The sequence below is a fragment of the Natator depressus genome, chromosome 3 (genome assembly GCF_965152275.1).
Source record: "Natator depressus isolate rNatDep1 chromosome 3, rNatDep2.hap1, whole genome shotgun sequence".
NCBI classification, from domain to species: Eukaryota; Metazoa; Chordata; order Testudines; family Cheloniidae; genus Natator; species Natator depressus.
In genome coordinates this window covers 111,740,039-111,764,205 of record NC_134236.1, presented here as the reverse complement: position 1 = coordinate 111,764,205, position 24,167 = coordinate 111,740,039, and positions in this window count along the sequence as shown.

Below are 24,167 nucleotides of genomic sequence, written 5' to 3'. Positions count from 1 at the left end.
AGCGGGGAGAAATAGGTTAACCAGACCTGCTGGCCTCCGGGAAGGTAGCAGGGGACCTGCTGGCCTCCGGGAAGGTAGCAGGGGAAAAACGCATAGATTAAGCTATGATTTCAGAATCTTGGCTGTGTCACTTGCTAAGTAATACCAGCAGTGACAAAGAGATTGATATATCCATGTTAAGATGTTTAAAAGAAAACAGGGTAAGCCAGTACCAGAGGGAGGAATGGAGTCAGAAGGAACTCCAACCTCACCTTTTGTTAAAGAAATTACACCTTTTAAACAAAACCTTCAATAATTTGGGCACAGTCCTTGGACTAAACAAGCCCTAGCTGATGTCTGCACTATTTCGGACCTGGAGGATAGATTGGCTCAGTATATCCTCATATACAAGCCTTCTAGTGCTGCCAAAAGAGATGCAGCAGCAATTTGGTTGTTGTGTGAGGCATGTAAGGATTGTTCCCTCCGCTTGTCTTCACATAAAGAGGAAAAGGCACAAACGGAAAAGGGAGCAGACAATTCGAAGGTGCTGGCTACAAATACCCAAAGCCAGCTGAAAATAGTGAAAGAGGCACTCCAGGAATACAAAAAGAGTGAAAAAAGTTAACTCTGCAGAGGCTGGAGGGAGGCAGATAAAGGGGGAGAAGGTCCTATGTATGGCACCCCCAGGCATAATTACAAAGATAAAGAGTTAAAAAAAAAAAAAAAGTTAACTCTGCAGAGGCTGGAGGGAATTAAGCAGCTAAACTTTGTGAAAATGTTAAAAAGGAAAAGTGTTAGAGAAAGAGCATTCTTGGTTTCTTTGCAGCCATTCTGAAAGAAAAATGGGCCCTTTTCCAAAGGAATGTCTGTAAATTAGCCAGGCAAAAATAAACTGATTAAAATCATTTGACTGGACAATTTAGTCAAATTTGCTAAAAGAACATAAGAGGGTTCTATTGGAACTTAGCTGCCTCAAATGTATAAAGGGAATGTAAGACGTAAAAAAACCAGAGCAGTGTGGAAGGGATGTTAAAGAAAATGTGTATGTATCTATCTCTGTGTGTGTAAATATGTAAAGTTCTAAGGACCAGTTGGTTTTGTTTTAAATAATGCCACTAAAAATCCATTTGACTCTTTAATTCAAAGTTGCAAAACTGACAGACCTTTTTGCTAGACACAGGTAATTAGTGTTGTTTGGCTTTGGGATTTGGCATTTAACCCTTAAAAGGTAACTCAATGCTTTACAAAATTTAAAATGTTTTTAAGTTGTGGCTGCAGCAGTGCAGTCAAAATCAGGAGAATATAAAAAAAAAAATTCTGGATTCTTTTTGTTTGTTTGTTTTTGTAACAAAATAGCAGATGAGAGTTGTAGTACAAAAAAAAAAAAATTAAAGACAGTGCCCCTCTGAAGCAACAGCAGGGGTGAGGTGCACAAAACAAAAAGAAGCAATGTTAGAAACACTGAGTCTTAAAATGGCTCTGAGTAATCAGACTGTCACTTTGATAAAGGTACATGAAAACTCTGTAAGCAAAAAAAAAGAAATAGTTACACCTTATGTAAAAATTGATATGGATAATGTTATAGAAGTTAAACTATGGAAGGAATGTGCATTTGCCCCAGAACATGCGCAGGGTATATTGTAGAAGGGGCAAAAGAAATGCAAACGTACCATGCTACTTAATTAAAATGCTATTAGGGCTCCAAAGGGAGCCACAATAGGTTGGGTTTTCTTTTTCAGATTGCTGTGTGTTTTGGAAGCAGAAGTTAAAAGTAATCAAAACTCTGGTGAAAGTTGATTGTGTCCCTTTTAAGATAGAGTCTCTGAGCTGCTGATGGCTTTAAATCCAAAAGCAGGAAGTGTCTGTGAAAATGCAAATTACCTAAATGATAAAGGAAGGAAAGAACTAGCAGCACAAAGGAGCTGCAGATAAAGGACACACCTGGTCAGCAAACAAATTGTCTAAATAAAAGACATGGGATAACAAGATAATTTTAATAAATTTAATGATAATAAGTATCCCTGTAACAACATATAGTGTGTATGATTTTTGGAAAAACCCTTTAAGGTCGTATGGTAATGATGCTTCTCAGTTATTACCTGTAAATAAAACTTGAAGCTTAACACAGCAGGAAAAACATTATAAACTTGGTCTTCTGTATAAGAAGGAAAACTCAGGGATTTAATGACTAAACAGTGGGATAATTTCCCCATAACCCTTAAAAGATAAAAGCCATTGAAACCTGGCCTGCCTATAGAACAAAAACAGGAAAATACGGGGGCAATTCCTCTGTTTTGCCTGCAATCAGCAAGGGTATTTGTAAAAGAAATATTTTAAGCAATAATCTGCCACCCCAAAAAGGGGTAGAAACATGTTCTTTTTGTCTTTCAGAAAATCAGGAAAAGCTGATGCCAGCTGAAAAGCAACCCAATACCATGAATCTACTGTCACAATAGAAATTGTGTTTTGTGTTCTATGTTTTGTCTTGTTGCTAGCACTGTTGTGTGTTTAAAAAAAAAAAAAAAATACTAAAGACCTGCAGGTACTTAAAAATAAATTAAGCTCTCTGACCCAGCTACAGGACAGCCTGACACAAAAACAAGTACATGCCAATGTAGACTTGGTCCAAATTGGTCTGGGTAACCTAAAAGCCCGATGGAATCTTTGGCAATGGCTTAATACTACCACATGGCTTATGCATAAGAAAAAAAAAATATTAGAAATAGGAAACCACACAGCCATAGCTATGGGATGCACTGAAATGCAGATACTTGCACTAGCTACTTTGGAACACGAAATGTTCTGGGTCATATTGGGAAATATTAAGGGTTTGATGCATTTGTTAAAACAAAGAAAGAGATCATTGTTTGACACTTATCAATATGAATGGATGCAATATGTTTCCAGTATTGTAAAACCAGACTTGTTAATGGGAGAAATTGTTGTCAAAATTGCACACCAACAGTCCCTGGAGGCAAAGGTATTGAAGGTTAGCCCACTCCCCATATTACACGTGGGATCCTTCTGGCTACCCTGGACCTCGAGCCAGTGGGCTGGGGAGGGAGGGAAGCTATTGGACACTAGAGGTTGTACCGAATGGACTCCTCAAAAGTGGGTGTGCCTCACCTTGCCTATTGCCCCAGAACCTTGTAGTAAAGATACATCACTAGGATCATGTATGTGGGATGAATTGGAATCACAAACTCAAATTGCCTCACGGTACCTTCTCTTGAATAGGCTACATAGAAAGTGACACTGACGATTATAAATCTTAGTGTCAAAAGGGGGATTATGTTGGATCATATTAAAGAAGTTCTGTATTAAAATCACAAATGAGTTTGATTCCCCATAGTTTAAATTCCAGGGTATTACTAATTAAGAGGTCTCTTGGTTTTTGGTGCTGTTTCTCTCCCTCTATCTGTGAAACTTGCAAGCTGCTAATTGCGTTAGGACATTCTAAGACAGAGTCTGTTCTCAAAGCAATTCACAGAGACTCAAAGCAATACTCTAACAACAGAAACAGCACCCAGAGACTCCCCGCCCTTTTGTTGTATTAACAATTGTGATTAAAATAGAGATAGAGGATGTATGTGGATGGATGCTTGGTGTGGATAATAACTGAATGATCAGGGAGGTGCCAGCCTAAGAATCCAGTGTCCATCGGCTGAAGAAGGCGTCAAGTGGAAATAACCAGAGGACCCCCGGAGGGCAGACTGGAATCCACCCAACAGCCTCAAGAATGGGAGAACCAAAGAACAAGATAACATCTAGCAGCATGGAGCCGTCAGGAATGTGCCATCTGCTGATTGATTCAGCAACAGCATGATGAAGCAATTCCCACAGACTGGCCTAGGAAGAAATTCCTATAAAAAGAGACTCTAAAAAGTGAGAACTTTGGGGTCTGATTCTGCAAACCAACTTCCAGGAGCATCAGATGAGCATCTGACAAGGCCCTGCTCCCTCCTCATGTCCAGGCCACCTGGCCAGTGGCTTGGCATGAGCAACTCTAAGGCTGGTAACTATGATGACAACCTTGCAGAACCTCTGTGTGTGTGTGTGTGTGTGTGTGTGAATGTGTGAATAAATATGAGATTGAATGGAATGTTATAGCTATAACTAACTGCTTACTATGATAACAACCTTGCAGAACCTGTGTGTGTGTGTGTGTGTGTTTGTATGAATGAATGAGTGAATAAAGATGAGATTGAATGGAATGTTACAGCTATAACTAACTGCTTACTATGATAACAACCTTGCAGAACCTGTGTGTGTGTGTATGAATGAATGAGTGAATAAAGATGAGATTGAATGGAATGTTACAGCTGTAGACTATGATTCTTTCTGTATTCACAATAAATGTGGTATTTTGCCTTTTTCCCTTTAATAAGATCCTGCTGGTTTTTAATTTATTGGTACAACATCCCAAGGGTCTGCATCTCAGTCTGTCTGCTTTCCACCTGCAGCCCCTGACAACTGAACACTCCTCCCACTCTCCAGAGGACGAATATTTAAATGTTTAGTGTCCTTTTGATCTTAGGCCCTTGGCAAACCAGCTGTGTAATTCTGGCTGCCCGGGCAGGGCATGTTCCCATTAATGGTCCAGCCCTCATTCTCTTACTTCCTTGAAGTTGAAGTTTGCTTCTGAGGTGTCTTAGCTCTGGCCATTGCTTTGTTTCCTGTTGGTTTTTCATTAAGCCCCTTTTGATTCACTTCTAGGTAGCCAGACAGTACATCATCAAGCAGGTAAACTGAGGTACACTTAATATTAATACAAAATACAGATATCTTTCTTATTCTCCCTGTGTCATGTCATTATGAAAGTATGGTATGACCTAATATAATAGTTGAAACATTTATTAAGCCAAGTCAATAAAGTTGAAACAAAGTTATTTCAACCTTATCAAACCTAAATGTTTCAATAAGGTCCAAATGGAATGCCATTTTGATTTTTTCCTAAATAGAATAGGAATTCCAGGTTCTGACAAGCACTGATACAGAGACATCACACACAGGTCACAGCTAATGGGACTGTCAGGAATCAAAGACTTGCATTTGCAATCTAATTGGTGGACATTGTTGCAGATGTCAACATTAAGGAGATATCATGCACTTCTTTAGTCATTTCATTGCTGTTTCTGCTAGTCATATCTTGCCTCTGTGAATTAAGCAATAATATATAGTAAATGTGTGTACTTACTTGTATGTCATGACACAAGTCTCGGTCACCTAGACTCACAGCATTATCAAATTACTAATCATTTAAACTCTTTCTTTATAAGGAGCCAGAAGAATTACTACAAGTTTTAAAGAGGCTTAAAAAGACAGGTGCACAGAATCATTTTGATTGGAATAGATATTGTAGTCCAGCCACATCTAGCTGTTAATAGCAGAAAATTTTTTTCTGTGTTTCTTCATAACTGCTATAAAAGTTGATTTGAAAGTATGAAAGCTTAATGAGTAACTTTGGTTCTATGTAAATGCAAAAAATAAAAGAGATCTGTTTTTGAAACTTACCATATAGAACCAGCAGAGCAGAGCAAGTTTAATTTAGTCCACTACTCTTACTAATTGCCTGTTTTAGAATAATAGAATTGTATGACTTCAAAGCAAATGATGCAGGTTAGGGATTAAACTGGCTTCTTGTGTATTTTTAAATCCTCACACTTATCTTTTCCTTTTGCTGAAGGCATGCTTTAATACCTAGCAACTGCCAGCTATCAGAACTATTCTTTACAGTCTGTTCTATCCAATGGTAAGTATTAATGCAAAAAAAATTCAAAGTTATGCAGGTTGTTCATAGGAAATAATTTATTTTGCAAAGTAATCAAAATGGTCCAGAATTATCTATTTTATTCCATGTGGAGTCATTGAAGAACTCATTACAATTCCTATTCGATACCTGTGGAGGTGTTTCCTCTGCTCATAAATGAGCAATAATCTGTCAAAAAGAAAAGGCTGTCCAAATACAAATGAAGGGCTGGATAAAATTTCATATATCTATATCTATATATTACACATACATTCTCTCTCCCTCTCTCTCTCTCTCTCTGTCTCTCCCACACACACACACACACTGACGTGTGTCTATAGGACAAAATCCTGCTAACTGGGCTAAAAATTAGTGATTTAAATGAAGCCAATGGGATGCGATTATTCACGTGAGTAAAAGAAGAAGGATTTTTGTGTATGATTTAGAGAGATTATTTAAAATTTTGCTGTGTTGTTGGTCCCATTGGTAGTGGGACCTGAGATCCTTGTACTGCCCCCAACATTTGGGTCAAAATGACTGCACTGCCCACTAGGTAGTTAAGTAATACGGTATCCATTTTACACATGGGTGAAACAGGCAGACGTGAGTAAGTGAGTTGCCAATGGTCACAAAGTGGCACTGGTGAAAAAAGAACCCATTACACTTTGCACATAAGTTGCACCTGTGAAGGGCAGAGATGGACACTATATTTCTTGGTATGTAAGAGGGACACAACTGGGTCCAACAAACTTTACAATTTCCTCTTCTTAGAAATTATTGCTCTACCTTTTGTGACAGGATTTGATTTCAATGGGAGTTAGGCACCTAAATATCTGTGAGGATTTGGACCTTAGAGACTGGTTACATGAACCTCTGTCCTGCCCTCCTGCTCAATTTGGTTAACCCCTTTTCCATATAAAGCTTATGTGACTATCATGGCGCATTCCCTCTTTCCCTTTCATATTATGTCCTTTAGAGGCTTCCATTATGCCAAGGCAAACTCTTCACATCACCCAAGCAGTGGTGCCCAACCTTATTACACAGAAGGGTCACTTAAATCTAAGCACAGCCTTGTGAGGGCTAAATGGATCCTACATATTTTAATACTATTTAAAATATAAATCAATACAGGTGACTTTAAGTTTCTATTTAGATAGAAACAACCTATATGCAGTATTGTCTATTTACACACGTGTGTAAACTAAAATGAGGTAAACATGACAACAAAACGCTAATGAATCGGCCATTAGCATATTGTGTTGAAGCAGGCTGTGGGCCTTATGAAATGCTCTGTTGGGCCATGTATGGCCCACAGGCGCAGGTTGGGGACCCCTGACCTAAGACATACAAAAATTTCCCTTTTTTTAAAGCTCTCTCAGAAGAAGAATCACTTGTTCACTCATTGACTAAGACCTTGTCTAATAACAGAACTTGCACTGGTTTGAGTTGAGTGGTTTTAAAGACACACCCTTAGTTAAAAATGGCGCAAGCTTGTTTGTAGACAAGGCCTTAGTTTATCAGTCCAAAGAGAGATCCAAAATACATTACAAAGGTCTTGCTGCCCCATTTCAACAATATAGCCAGAAAGGTTCCTGAGGGTTTAAATTAGATGGATGATTGTATTAAATTAGGATTGAATTAAGCAAAATTGACTTGTGTTTTACTTCAGAATCTATCAGTTTTTCTATTTGTGTATGAACCTCTTGTTTTACCTCCATAAAGATATTTTGTTTTGCAAGATAAACAACAGTTGGGCAATTTAATTTTAAAGGATGGTGATATTTGTTGTTATGCTTTTTTACACACTAATTCTTGAAATAAATGGAAATTTAAATACAACACTTTGTTCCTGGAAATAGCATTAGATACAGATGTAGAAAACAATAATTTGAGATCTACATGGGAGAGATAATATAATTCTTTATCAAAGGCTTTAAGGATGGCTAAATCAGAAGCAGTTCATATGTAAATAGGGATCAGGTATAGGGGAGTCAAATGCCTACTCTCTGCTGGCTAAAGCTGTAAATATCTGTTAACCCAGTTTTGGATGGGAAAAGGAGAGGAATATGGATTCTTCAAGTAGTAGTAAAGAAGAGTTCTCGACTAAAAATATACATGGGGAAGAAACAATAACTGCATGAGTCTTGAAATGGTTGAGCATACTTTTTTCTTTCAAGAGCAAAATATTTGTTTAAAAAAAAGGAAAAAGAAATTAAGAGATTCTGGCATGGAGGTCATTCTACCACATTAGCTTTACTGTAAAGTTAATGTGAAAAGACTATAAAAGCACAGAGCCATACTGAACATTAAGACAGGCCAGGGAATTCATAATTTTAAAGCAAAGCCCCTATACAAAATAAAATGACTTTAAATATAAGAAAGAAAAAGTGTTTAGCCTTGCCTCTTCTCTACCTGTGGTAAAATCGGACATTTCCCCTCCTCCACAAAGATGTATTCTGTGCCTTGGGATAGGATGACTTACCCCCTTGATAGTCCATCTTAAAAATGAATAAAAGCTCTCATGTCAATTGATAGCCTTTGAAGCATTGCTTTGCTGCTTACGCAGCCCAGACTTTCTATCCTGATGGCTTCTCAGCAGGTGCCAGATCTTGTCAAAAGTTTCATAGGTCAAAGATAAGCATGAAAAAGTAGTCAGAGTATAATCTGTGTACAAATGGGACACATTGACAGGAGCATACAGCCAACAGTCTTTATCCCTCCCCAACATGGTGTTCTCAACCCAGACTTACCCTGGCACCTCACTGTCGGGCTCTGTCTGTGATCACCAGTAAAATGAATTCCTGCTCTGCTGATTTATTAATCATAAGTGCTAGTCTGTGGAGTTTCACAGCTCGCAGGTTAATACGTTCAACTCAGTGGGTAGAGAGCAAAATCAGTAAAAAAAATTCAGAAGGAAATGTAGCAGCACACAGTGCCCTTCATATATATTTATCCCTCAAATCCAGTGGCCTACTTATTGAAATGACAGACAGTCCGAGCAAAAATATCAATGGGTTGCAATTTAAAAAAAATAGAATTGCATGTTTTCATTCCTGCTACCTTATTTTCAGAATTTTTGCAGGGCAATGGGGGACACACAGTGGTATATATTGGAGTATATTTTTTTACCATGTGATGGAAACTGCCCATTAATGAACCTTTTCTGCTGAATTTCCACATTTGCAGCAGAACAATGTTATTCTTATGTACCTCTGAATTAGCTCCTAGTCTTACAAAAGTGTCCTACTGCATTTGTGGACTACTGGTCCAAACCTGCACTCACAGGTTATTCCTGTTTCCTCAGAAAACTATAGATTTGTTTGTGGCTAAGTCCTTACTTTATTGCAGGATCAATTCATTGTGCTCTGAAGAGTGTTCCAGCCATTGGAATGATTAGTGTTAGAACAAGTGCTGAAGCTCTTATTCATGCAAAACTCTTTTGCACGTCATGACTGTATTACAGTAACACCCAGAGGTTCCAGTCAGGATGAGAGCCCCATTACACTGGGTGCCATACAGATGTTTTAACAAAGTGCCTATCCCATATAACTCAATTTAAATAGGGACTAGACATGACAGGTGTGTATGAGGACTCAACTGAGAAGGTAGGAGAGGGGAGAAAAGGTTTGCAGCAATAAGAACACAAACTTGTGCATATTAGCTAAGTGTACAGTTTGGAAGCTTCATAGTTTTTGGGTTCCCCCACCAAATAAGAAAAATGAGTAAGATATTAATAAATCACGATCAGGTTACCTGCCTAGGTCAATAGGTGTTTTGCCTGATTTAGCCCAGTGCCATTACTGAAAACAAAACAGAAAACTCTGCAATGCACATATGGCTGACAGATGCACGCATATACTTCGATGGTGCAGTTGAACAAGTTACTCACTATCAAAACTGACTCAATTTTATCTGGTTTGTTTAGCGAAAGGGATCTAATTCTCTGGTTCAGCCATTTAGATTTTTTTTTAAATTGCACTTTTATGCAAAAGAGTCATTTGTTTTCTCTAAGGTTTTCTGCATTGCTCCAGAGCTACAAGTCTAATGTTTGAAGACTAATATTTAATTCTTTCTAGCTAAGGGAAATGGCCAACAGACCACTTAAACCATTATTCGTTATTGTCTCTTTATGAGACCATTATTAGTGTAGACAGTGAATCTCCATGGATTCTCTTTATTACTCTACCTTCTTCTCTATTTGTCCATTCCTTTTTCAGTAAAAGGCTTTTAGAGGGAAAGCCCAAATAGATTATAAGAAGCCCAGGGTATCCAACTAGCAGATCCACTTCCATTTCTTTTTGGCTGAAGAGTTTAAATAAAATCCAATACCCTCTGTCAGGCTTTGTCTGCTTGTTGCTGTTAATTCTTTAGAAGTTACACACTTTTGCTGTTATTATGTAGCTCCCAGATAAGAAGCATTTGGAACAGTAAATTTTCTGGCTGAAAAACCCCTCTCTCTAAATCAAGAAAGTCATTAAAAGGGGGGAAAGTTTCAGTCTGTCTTTCTGAAAATGGGTAGTTTCTGAACAGTAAAAATAAAATGCTGTGCTTATGCTCAAAAATGTATACGCTATACACAATTTACTTTTTAAAAAAAGACTTGTCATACACTAAATACTTACACAAAAATATTTTTACTCATCAAATCAGGCAACTAAAAGAGATCAAATGTTTGTCTGGATCTCACATTTGTTATACACCCCAGAGTTTCAAAAAAAGAGGATCGGGCCCTTTGAAGACACAAGCTATTTTAATACATGCCTGAATAATATATGTTTATTTAGTACAGCAACTAGAGCACATCTGTCAGAACCATTTCTAATAGTGAAGTTAGACATACAGAACCAGGGTCTGATCTCAGTTTTATCTGGATTTACTTTACTGCTTCAAAGGCTTCTGGATTTATACCATTGAGCTCCAGTGGCTTAGATGCAAATAGCTACTGGCTCATTGATGTACTACATTAATTAAAAAAAATTACAATAGAAACGTAGAATACAAAGTGTAACTAGTGATCAATGCTAGAATGATAGTTGTTTGCTCCTGCCATGATCCAAAATGGAGCCTCCTTCCAACTTTAATTTTGATTTAATTAATCAGTGCATACATCAAATAGGGAAGGTGCTTGTCTGTGAACCTCTCATAGACAACTGTCTGAGACCCAGACTTGTTTGGTACTTGGAATCACTCATAGAAAGACCCCAAAGAGTATGGAGCAGAGGACAAAATGATACCAGATCAAGTATCCATCACATCCTTAATGGAACTAGAGCTTAACTCTAGAGGCAGGTCAAATTCAAATCTGGTGTAAATTGGAGTAGCTCCCGTGGAAATCTCTAAAGCCGCAGCAGCATGAACAGTACTTAATGATGTAGGTTTTTCTTTGTTTCATTCTACATTACAAAATCCAAGCACCTCACAAACAACTAATGAATTTTACCTCACAGAAGATGGGAAACAACCAGATTAAGTGATTTACTCAGTGTCACGCAGAAAATCTATGACAGACCCAGGAGCAGAGTCAAGATTTCCTGAATTTCAGTCCATTGCCTTCACCACACAGCCAATGTACCTCTCTCCACTTCCCCAGAACAATGTGTGTAGGTAGGTGCTAAAGCAGTTCAACTAAGACTGATCAGGCATTCAGTGAGTGTATAAAAGAAGCATAATTAGTAAAAAAACAGTTAACAGGAGTGTATAAGATAGAGCAGCCCACCCTATCATCCCTTCATGCACACACCACCTTACACCTTCCTATAAATGATAGCCTATGTATGGTACTTATATGGCCCCTGCTACTATAATATTTGAGCGCCTCATAATCTTTAGTATATTTTGTGGCACTGCACCCCATATTCTTCATAATTATATTATTATGTTATGATTATGACATAGTTATGTTGTATTTATGCAAGATAAGTCATGTGAGATGCATTGGAAAGGTTATGATTTGCTGAATATAATTATCATATTTGTGTGCATGAATCATGTTTTAATCTGAAGTTATGAATATTGACTATGTCTCTGCATTTCAAATGTAGTTACACCTGGGGAACGCCCGCTAGACCAGATGCTTTCATTCTAGACAGTGGGTGGGCAATGGGCCATTAGGAAAACAATAGGCCTTAGGAGAAGCTTATCTCCCACCTGGGGAGCCTTCCTGTGAATGCTCCAAACAGCCAGTGAGTGATGGCTGCTATGACTCTACAAGGACATGTGATGAGGCCACATGTCTCTAGACTCCATCTTGGGATGTCCGTAATTTTTCACAGACTGGTCTGGGGACCAAGCTTTGAAACAAAGGGTTCCTGCCATATGCAAAAGCTACATGAGTTGGGGAGTGACATCATCTGGGGTTCTTCGCTCCCCACACAAAGAGACTCCTGGAAACACCTGAGGAACAAAGACTGAACTGGGTGAAGTGCTAGACCCAGGCTAAAGGGATTTTTAGCCTACGAATGGAACACCTGGGGTTTCCAAGCTGTAAACAAGTGCAGCTTGCCCCTTAAGAATCTGCAGCCTGCTTGTATCTTCTCTTAGGGTGAGACTCTGTTATTCATATCCACTCCATTTAGCGAATTAAGCTTAGTTTCTGGTTTTTGTTTATTTGCTAGGTAATCTGCTTTGATCTCTTTGCTATCAATTAAAATCTATGTTTTATAGTTAATAAACTTATTTTTGCTATATCTAAACCAGTGTGTAGGAATCATTAATCGGAGCAGAAGGCTGTTGCATATTCCTCACCACACTGAGGGAGGGGGTGAATTTTATGAGCTTACACTGTACAGTTTCCTGTGCAGCGCAAGACGGTATATTTTTGGGTTTATACGCCAGAGAACGGTGCATGCCAAGGAGCTGGTTGTTGCCCTAGCTGTGGCCTTCCTATATAGGTGCTGATCAGATCGCCTGCATGTAACTGCAGCTGGGTGTGTCCCTACCTGAATGTATGCTGGTGAAAGTGCAGGCTGAAGCCTGGAGGGCTTTGCAGCTTGTCACAGCAGTACAGTGTAAGAGGGAGCCCAGGCTGGTGGGTCAGGGGGGCTCAGTGGTACCACACTTCCAGGTGGCACCCAGAGGGGAACCCATCACATATTTATCCTCACAACACCCCTGGGAGACAGGAAATAGTACTGTTAGCCCCACTTTGCAAATGGAGATCCAGTGCACAAAGTCACAGTGTGACTTGACCAAGGTCACACAGAGGTCTGTGGCAGAGCAAGAAATTGAACCCAGATCTCATGACTCCCACACTAGTGCCCTAGCCACTGCACTGGGTCACTCTTTTCTTCCCTTTGGCTCCTCGGCACATAATTTACACTTGCTTTGGTCACCCAATGAATTTCATACAGATGCAAGCAATATTATGATATCATTTATACCTGGTGTTCAATTTATGCTGCTGAACATCACTATTGCATCAAACTAACCACTTTGAAAAATTTAATTTTCTTTCAGCTGACTTGTTTAGAAGCAGAGATCTTTTCATGATAATTGCTCTGGATTTTATCTTTCTTTTTCAATCAAGAATTTCTTAAGTGTCTCCTACATCTGTCAGCACATTACTCTTCAAATCAGCTCTGATCAGATTAGTAAAGACATTCCTGGTTTATTCCAGAATTCTTTCCCAAAACTGCATTCAACAGGAGGTTTTGGCCTTTGACAAAATTATAGTCCTATATATGCATGCATAAAATTCATGGATTGAAGACCATTACGTTTTAACATCAAGCTTCTGACTACATTAGCAGGCATTAATGTATTTGCACATTATGCAATTGTTCTGTTAACCTTGTCTGAATATGCCCTTATACTGTAGTAGCATTTCCAGACTGACAAGTAACTGTGCACTGAAGCAGGTGCCCTTTCCCTTTAGGATAGTTAGCCTACCCCATACTCCCCTTCTATGAGATGATCACAGACATAGGGCTTCTTCTGCTCCTGTACTTTAACCTCCAACATGGCAGCACAATGAAATATTACCCTGTCACCTAGACAACTGATGATAAAGTTAATGTTTTTGTACCCACATACTTAGAGTCTCTTAGTGCATGGGACTGTGATGAACTGCAGTGACTCAGATGTATGACTCAGAGACTACTTTCCCCCTATGCTGCCCTGGAGAAAAAGGTTGGAATGGGGAGAATTTGTGATGTTCCTGCTTCACGGAATTCAGCATATGCCGCTGACTCAGAGGCACTCATGGTCAAGGAGTGAGTCTGGCAGAAGTTCTCACATAGCTGCATTACTGCATGGGCTCCAAATGCAGTGAGAGGTAGAGCAGGTAGAGCACCCAGAATGTTATAGATAGTAGCACCATAACATTTTCCTGCCATTGTTCACATTTCAGCAACTTGTCAGAGTAGCTGCTACTGGAACCAAATCTGAGGAATAGCCTTGAAGGAATTGGCTTGCTTTTCCCTTCCGTGCAGCAGATCAGATTAAGTTTGTTTTAAGTCTGCCAATTTACATTCACATGTCATTTGTCTATGCACCATGAAAAATGTGCCTGAAGTTACAGTGAGGTCCATGGTTAAGGTCATTAGTCTTGAAGCATGGAAATGAATCAACAGTTTCCAGATTACTGACAGACATACACAGAAATAAAGCAAAATATTGTCTATGGGAGCTGCCTTTTCTTGCCTTTCCTACAAACTCCCGTAACAGCCAATCCTTACAGCAATCCTTACAGCATTTCATCTACAAGAGGAATTATTAGGAATCACATGTCCTTAGCTGGAGGTTTGAGAGTTTGCTTGTACAATTGGCAAACCCAAATCAAATGGAATGGATGAGAAAAATGACTAGATAAGGAAAGATAAGAGACTGCTGCACACTACTCTCCTAAGCTTACAAATACCCCAGTGACAGATCTGCAGTGTCATTCAGGAATCTTCTAAGTGAGTAAGTCACTCTGAATCTGATAGTTTACACAACTGCCAAAGTACAAGACAAACATACTTTTCTTTTAAATGCCCATTAGGACTCTAGATAATGAAAGACAGACAAAGGTTCTATCCTAGGATTGCAAAAAGTCCTTCAGTATTCTAACCAGGTATCCCTGTGTAAATGGAAATGGCACAGATTAGTGAGCTGTAACTCACAAGGGTAGGACAAGAATTCTTATCATGTCATAATGTTACTCCCTATGGGAACACTTATGGGGAAGCCAGGAGATACCAGTTTTTCCTTGAGGTAAGTGCCAACACCTAAAGCAGAACACAATAAAGACAGCAGAAGAAATAAATAAGGCAGAAATGAAGCATGTCAAGAAATTTGATTCTGAATCAGCTACATTCAGGTATGTAACTTCCCAAATGATAACAAGAGGGTGAGATCCAATAAGGTTGTGTCATGTTTTACCACCAGCTCTAAACCCCAGACTCCAATAAAATTAAATACTAGTAACTTCCAACTCTACTCCAATAGATACCAGCATAACCTAGCTGAAGAAAGGGAACTGTAAAATAGAGGGCAACTTTCCCCCCCAAGTGTGGAACTGCACCCACAATTACTGCATTTATATTTGGGTAAAATTATAGGTCATCTCTAAAAATTTGGCTAAGAGAGCTCCTCTGAAAGCAGAGAAATTAAAAGAATCGGATTTTTAAAGAGTTTATAAAAAGAGGTTTGTACCTCTACAGTCAATCAGGGGCAAGATGAAGTGGCAAATATTTATAAAAAAAAATGCCTAAAGTTAGGCTCCTAACACCATATTTAGGTACCTAAATAGGTGGCCAGATTTTCTTAAATGCTAAGCACCCAGCAGCTCCCATATGCCAGATACTTAGTGCTTAAGAAACTCAGCTCACTCATTTAGGCACCTAAATATGAACTAGAAGCCTAACTTTAAACACACACACTTTAACATCTTGGCTGTGGTTCCCACTCATTATCCAAGCTAGGAGTTAAACAAAGAAAATTTCACAGCTCAGAAAATATTCACACACAAGAGAAAGGAAAATATCCACTTAGGTATATAAAAGCCATAATTAAAGTGAGAATTTTGTTTGATGGTTGACAGATTGACAGAGCGAGACTGGTACCCAGAAGTCACCTCCTACAAGACAGGCCCAACAAGGAAAATAACAGAATGCCTCTGGCCATCACGTATAGCCCCCAGCTAAAACCTCTCCAGCACATCATGAATGATCTACAACCTATCCTGGAAAATGATCTCTCACTCTCACAGACCTTGGGAGACTGGCCAGTCCTCGCTTGCAGACAGCCGCCCCAACCTGAAGCAAATACTCACCAGCAACTACACACCACACCACAGAACCACTAACCCAGGAGCCAATCCCTGTAACAAACCCTGTTGCCTACTCTGTCCTCATATCTACCCTAGCGACACCATCAGAGGACCCAACCACATCAGCCACACCATCAGGGGCTCATTCACCTGCACATCTACTAATGTGATATATGCCATCATGTGCCAGCGATGCCCCCCTGCCATGTACATGGGCCAAACCGGACAGTCTCTACGTAAAATGGACACAAATCAGACATCGGGAATGGTAACATACAAAAGCCAGTAGGAGAACACTTCAATCTCCCTGGACATTCAATAAGCAAATTCAAAAGTTTTGTGGCTTTCAAGCAGGAACTTGCTGTATTTTGGCAGAGTTTTGGAGGCCTGACCAAGATGCTGCTGTTAGAGTGTTTATATGAAATGATTGAATAGGAGGTGGCTAATAATTATTAATCTCATTGCAGGAAGGGAGCGTTTGTGTAGCCACACAGATTGGTCAGTGAGTACACTGAGCTTTAAGATCTAACCCGCTCCCTTGGGCCTGTTCCACTTAAATCAATGGGAACTGGGTGTATCTTCCCAGGAAGAATGAAAATAAGGAGCTATTAAGTTTCACAGTGGCAGGTGATACCTCATGCATGTACACAGCAAAACTAATCATAACGATAATGTTATGAATGCCTGCAATAGTAGGGGACTAGCCTGGCTGGCCAGGAGGCCTTCTCCAGTCTATGTAACCAGCATACAACATGGCAGACAGAAATTAGGGAGCTTAGCTTGAATTGTCATGGTCAGTTTGGAACAACTCAAGTCACTGTGTCACATGGCCCTTCTCAAGCTATCCTGTAAGCAGCACTGCATAGACTGCTATTTTCATGCACTCCTGTTCACAAACACGTACAGTCTGTTTCTTTTCCACCATATGTACCTTTAACCATCAGCTTCCAACCAGGACAGGCCATAGAATAGGCACACAGCATGAAAAGCCTTTCATACAGCTTCTCTCCTCCACCCAACTCACCCTCTGAGCTTTCCCCTTACTTCCTCTTCCTCCCAACTGGCATCACTTAGCTAATTACCTCATTAACCCAAAAAGTATCAGCGATTCCCACCAGTAACAGGCTGATTGATTCCAGTTAAGCCTGCAACCTTATCTGGGCTGCAGCAACTTCAGTGCCCAGGGTGTTAACAACTAATACTCTGTCACAAGCCGGTTTGACTTTTTCCTTTTCTATAATTTTTGCATTTTACAGAATTTCACAGCGAATTAGCCTTACTTACTCAGCCACTCCCCTCTTGGGAATGGGAGGGAGGAAAGGTATGGACCAGAACAGTGCCATGATATTGGTATTATATCTTGACTCCGACTCAGTCCCTTCATCTGTTCGTCTCTGAAGTACTTTGCTCAGTTGGTCTTTAACCCTGGTAGGCTCCTGTGGGTGCTACTCCAATACAAATACACACTAAGTTTTGGTATGGGCTTAATTCTGGAGCTCTCTGCTCACAATCCAATTAAACTGTTCTCGCTGAAACACTTAACCTCTTGCAATCAACACTTCTTTCTGACCACATCCCGCATAGTCAGGGAAACTATCCATTGCACCGGATTTTAATCCAGCACCAGAGATGCACTAGTGTGAAAGGGACTGAATGTGCATCTCTCTCTTCCTTGAGCAGTGTGTGCAACAGCAATTTTTTGCTAAGGTTACCGAAATGAATGCTCGCTCTCTCGCTGATAAATGAGTATTTGAGTGAAAATGTTTGTTAGATATTTGACTTACAGTAATACAATATCATGTTCCATTAAATATAATGTTTGGGACCAGCTCAGTGTCTGATTCTGTCTCTGCAGTCTCACCTGAAAGACCCAGCTCCGATCCCCCGTGCTGGTTAATTGCTCACAGAAGTAGTAGAAGAATATAGTCCATATAATTCAGGGGCAAAGTGGGGAAGGGGGAGGAAGGCTCTTGAAGTCATATTTGATGGCCAGATGTGGGACCAACCACATCACTTCACAACATATGCCTCAAGGAGGCTCAGCGGTTTGAGCGTTGGCCTGCTAAACCCAGGGTTGTGAGTTCAATCCTTGAGGGGGCCATTTAGGGATGTGGGGCAAAAATTGGGGATTGGTCCTGCTTTGAGCAGGGGGTTGGACTAGATGACCTCCTGAGGTCCCTTCCAACCCTGATATTCTATGATTCTTTGATTCTAAGGTTTCAGCAGGGACGTTCCATTTCCCAGGTTTCTGCCAGAGACGTGTAGGATTCTTCTCCTCATCCTATTTTTGAAGTGAAGATCATTGGCATTGCAGTATGTTCACCATCAGCATGGATGGTTTAAAATCACTTGGAAAGACCCTTAATACTGTGTTTTGAACCATTCTTGAAGTTATGAACTCCTGGCTCTTGCAAAATTGTTAACTATGGTTAAGAATTTTCTATTATTAGAATATTTCACAATTTTAAGTTATTTTTATCTGGCATATTTTAGTGAACATTTATAGGCCTAGATATAAAAATAATTTCTTTAGCTATACAAGACACACAGAAAGCTTCATCCAGTATGCATCATGCTCTTCTGGAAGGAGCAACATTAAGGCCTTGTCAACATGGGGAAATTGACCAGGATACCCAGCAGAATAAGCTATTCCACTACAGCTATGCCCAAATAGCTCCCCTTTCTGACCCTCTATTCTGGAAGAATTATTCCATTCACAAAGTGGAGCAATTATTCTGGAACAGAGTCACATTTATTCTGGAATAGAATGATCACAGGGGGAATCTATTTTGGAATGGACATAGTAGAACAGCTTATTCTGCTATAGCTATGCTGGTCAATTTCCTCATTTAGATAAGCCCTAAAACTGTTAGGGGATAAGTCAGTCTTCGTATCCATTGTCTAAGACAACCCAGTTGGGTAACAGTTACAGCCAGTGTGACTGATTTGTTATGCACTTGTTTTCTAGCAACTGGACTAAGTATTATACATACAGCACATCCCTGAACTAGAGGGCTATGGGCTCAGACCTACATGCAGGATCGGATGTTCAGATTTTAATTCACAGTCACAGTCACTCTAGATGTACTATGTTGAAAAACTAAACATACTGAGTTTTGCAGAAGTGCAGATTTGGGACTGGAATTCAAACCTCTACATATGCCAGTATTTGGATCCAGGGGCTTTGTTTTCTGCCCATCACAAAGATAGAAAGTGTGGAGCTGGATCCTGAGTTTTGGTCTGAGCTTTTCTGGATGATGAACAGTTACAGAATTTAGAAACAATCAGCCTAGGCTGGCTTTGAACCAGCAGCCATGAGTTGGAAGGTTTGGTAGTCCTTTACCATTCCCCTAAAATCAGCCAGTCCCCTATGACAGTATTTATCTGAGCACATGCAAATGGAGGCAGTTCAAGAGTGAGCAGCACCAACTAACATGCTACAGGAGTATAATCCATTTCTCTGGCAAAAGTTTTTTGTTTTATTTTTGGCTGCTAGCTGACTGCATTATTTTTGTACACATCAGATTATGCAGTGTAGAGGGGATCAACCAAATGACAGTCTATTGCTTTAATACCTGTGTGCGTGCTTAATCCCAGAATTTCTATTTATATGACTGAACACAGTTAAATCAGAAAAGAAGAGAATGCTCTTACCTAGATGAATGTTAAGAACTTTTTAAAAAGCCACCATCTCCACAACTTGGGCTATTTTGGGCTGAAGTTTAAAAGCTATCCTCCACTTAAAACCCAAAGAGATGTATTTACTGTATATGCAAACACTTGCTCAAACCCTAAAAGGCTCACTGTATAAATAAGAACATAAAAATGGCAATACTGGGTCAGACCAATGGTCCATCTACCCCAATATCCTGTCTCTGACAGTGGCCAATGTCAGATGCTTCAGAGTGAATGAACAGAACAGGGCACTATCAAGTCATCTATCCCATTGTCCAGTCCCACCATCTGGTAGTCACAGGTTTAGGGATACCCAGAGCATGGGGTTGTGTCCATGACCATCTTGGTTGCTCCAAGAACTTATCTAATTATTTTTAATGCAATTATACTTTTGACCTTCACAATATCCCCTGGCAATGAATTCTACAGGTTGACTGTTCATTGTGTGAAGAAGTACTTTATGTTTGTTTTAAAACTGCTGCATATTAATTTCATTGAGTGACTACTGGTTCATGTGTTTTGTGAAGTGATAAATAACACATCCTTATTTACTTTCTCCAGACCATTCATGATTTCATAGACCTCCATCATATCCCCCCCACCCTTAGTCATATCTTTTCTAAACTGAACAGTCCCAGTCTTTATAATATCTCATCATATGCAAGTTGTAACATACCCATAACCATTTTTGTTGTTCTTCTCTGTATCTTTTCCAATTCTAATATATATTGAGATAGGGTGACCAGAATTACACACAGTAGTCAAGGTGTGGCGTGTCATGAATTTATATAGTGGCATTATTATCTTTTATGTCTTATTATCTATCCCTCTCCTAATGGTTCCTAACTCCAAGGTCTCTTTCTTGAATGGTAACAGATAATTCAAACCTATTCATTTTGTATGGATAGTTGGGATTATTTTTTCCAGTGTGCATTGCTTTGCACTTATCAATGATGAATTGCATTTGCAATTTTGTTGCCCAGTCACCCAGTTTAGTAAAATCCCTGTGAAACTTTTTGCAGTATGCTTTGGACTTATCTTGAGTAATTTTGTATCTTCTGCAAATTTTGTCACTGCTTTACCAGCTCATTTATGAATATGTTGAACACAGGTCCCAGCACAGATCATTGGGAGACCCTGCTATTTACCTCTCTTCATTGAGAAAATTGACCATTTATGCCTATTCTTTGTTTCCCGTCAGCCACTTACTGATCCGTGAGCGGACCTTCCTTTTTATCCTTGACTGCTTACTTTGCTTCAGAGTTTTTGGTGAGGGACCTTGTCAAAGGCTTTCTGAAAGTTCAAGTACACTACATCCGCTAGATCACCCTTGTCCACATGCTTGTTGAGTCCCTCAAAGAATTTTAATATATTGGTGAGGCATGATTTCCCTTTACAAAAGCCATGTTGACTCTTCCCCAACGTACCATGTTCATCTGTGTGTCTGATAAGTCTGTTCTTCACCATAGTTTTAAACAATTGCCTGGCACTGGCTCACTGGCCTATAATTACCAGGATTACCTCTAGAGCCTTTTTAAAAAATAGGTGTTACATTAGCTACCCTCCAGTCATCTGGAACAGAGACTGATTTAAGTAATAGGTTACATATCACAGTTAGAAGCTCTGCAATTTCATATCTGAGTTCCTTCAGAACGCTTGGGTGAATACCATCTTGTCCTGACAATTTATTACTGTTAAATTTATCAATTTGTTCCAAAACCTTCTGTATTGACACCTCAATCTGTGACAGTTCCTTAGATTTGGCACCTAAAAAGAATGGCTTGGGTGTATCCTCTGGAGTGAAGTCTGATGCAAAGATTTCATTTAGCTTCTCCACAACAGCCTTGTCTTTCTTGAGCGATCCTTTAATACCTCAATTATCCAGTGGGCTCACTTATCTCTAATTTACATTAAAAAATTTACTGTTTGTTTTTGTGTCTTTTGCTAGCTCTCTCTTCAAAGTCCTTCTTGGCCTGCCTTATCGTATTTTTACACTTCAGTTGCCAGAGTTTATTCTCCGTTCTATTTTTCTCAGTAGGATTTGATTTCCAATTATTAAAGGATGCCCTTTTGCCTCTAACTGCCTCTTTTACTCTGCTGTTTAGCCATTGTGTCTTCTTTTTTGGTCCCCTTATTTTTTATTATTATTATTTGGGGTATACATTTAATTTGAACCTCTATTATGGTGTATTTAAATAGTTACCATGAAGCTTGAAGGTATTTCACCCTTGTGACTGTGCCTTTTAATTTCCATTTAATTAACTTTCTCATTTTTGTGTGGTTCCCTTGTTCGAAGTTAAATACTACTGTGGTATTTATGTTCTCATGTGGTGGGTTTTTTGGCATTTTCCCTCTACAAGGATGTTAAATTTAACTATATTTTGGTTATCCACCAAACAGTTCAGCTATATTCACATCTTAGACCAGATCCTGTGCTCCACTTATGACTAAATCAAGAATTGCCTCTCCCCTTGTGGGTTCCAGGACAAGTGGCTCCAAGAAGCAGTCATTAAGGGTGTATAGAAATTATATCTCTGCCTCCCTTCCTGAGCTGACCCATACCCAGTCAATATGAGGATATGAAATCCCCCCTTATTATTGAGTTTTATGCCTTTGTAGCCTCTCTGATCTCCCTGAGCAATTCACAATCACTGTTACCATCCTGTTCAGGTGGTCAAAAGCATATTTCTGCTGCTAATATATATTCCTGCTGTTACTGTTCAAGCAGAAAATTTAATTTTGCAGTAGGTTTAAAAATAAACAGATTCAGAAAAAAAAATCACTGCCATCCATTTTGCCCAGTTATTACAATCAATGTTTTGTTGGGTAGCATCTTTTTGGTAACCCTTGGCTACATTAAAGAAAGAACAATAGAATGAAGCACTTTCTAATACTCTCCTGATGAAAGGATAGTTGTCCAACAGCATCCATGGTGGTCTCAGTCTATTTCCCATAGGAAACCCTGTTGGCACAGATACCAAAGAAAGAATGTACCTGGAGTCTGAGCTATTCACTCCTCTCCAGGCAGGCTCTGCAGGCCAAGATGAAGGCAAGTTAGGAATTGTGACCTGTGGAATCTGGAAAGCCATTGCTGCTGCTTGGGTTGTGATTGTTTTAGGAATAAATTAAGGCAGTCTCCATCGCCACCAATCCATCTCCTTTCACCAGCACTTCATTTAAAAATTACATCTAGATTAAGAGTCTTCGCTCATGAGACACATATACGAAAACCTTCATCATAGGACTAACCTCAGAGCTTCTGATGCCCTGCAAGAGACCAGAGGGAAGCACCTTCTGTGGTGTCTCTGATGGGTGACTTTGTACCTGAGTGTTTGCTCCATCCGAGTGCCCCAGGTAGAGTCAGTTCAGACATCACTTCTGAGCTTGCAGCCACCGGCATCCCACATCCCACCAAGATCAAGCATAAGTGGAAAGGCTACCATGATATTTACTTCCAGTAATACAAGCAGCTTTATCCTAATAGTTTTGACACTCTTTTACTGAGAATGTCACACCATTCATGTATCTCCTCAGTGCACATTCGTTTTGATATAGGCTATTTTCTGTACTTTTTGGCTCTTTACATTTGTTACTAAAATCATGAAAACAAGATTATTACCTCAGAGATCAGCAATGACCCACTTATTCCCCCACTTGCTTATAATTAACGGCAGAATCAGTTCCACAGCTATCAGTTGTGAGGTCACAGATGAACCTAGGAACTGAGGTAAGGGAAAAAATTAGCTCTGGAATGGGAGATCTCAAGTTAAATGCAAATATCTAAAGTTCTAAAGCAGAAAAGACATTTCAGAAAATAATGTAGAGGATTACACTGCAATATGATTTCTAAACGGAATTCTCAAAACCATGCAGAAGCAGCTCTTAAAATTACGAATAAAACAACCTCCCAAACACTAACAAGCCTGTGTCAGGGTGACACTTTATCATTTCATTTGGCTGCAGCCATAATTTGGTTTTGCAGCTTGCTCTGACCAAGTTGTGTTACTGAACTCACCACAGGCAGCAGCTTGGGCCGAGTACTTACCTAGGATCTCGGGCAAGGGTGTACTTGGGTGGCTAGCCTGAGCCACTCCTGTGTTGCTGCAGCCACGCTGCTTGGTTTAGCACACGAGCTCAGCCAGAGCTAGCCCATGTAAGTCTACCCAAACTTGGAATTACACCGCCCAGCTGCAGTGTAGTCATAGCCTTAGGCTGCCCTAAGTGTATTTAGCCACTATATATAGCACTGGTTTTTATAATCCTCTTTTGAACTGTTATGTGGCGGATGGCAGTATGGTTAAATGCAGTGGACTGACTCCCAACATGAGCAATGGCTTCTTATCCTCCGTCTCTAAGTAAAACTTACATAAAGATTGTCCCACTCCCCGCCCACAACCCCAACCCTTCCACAAAGCTGTTATGTGGTCTGATCAAATATTTAATGGGAAAATACAGAGCTAGGGCTGGGTAGAGCCTTCCCATTGTTTATTCATAGATTGCAAAGCCAGGAGAAAC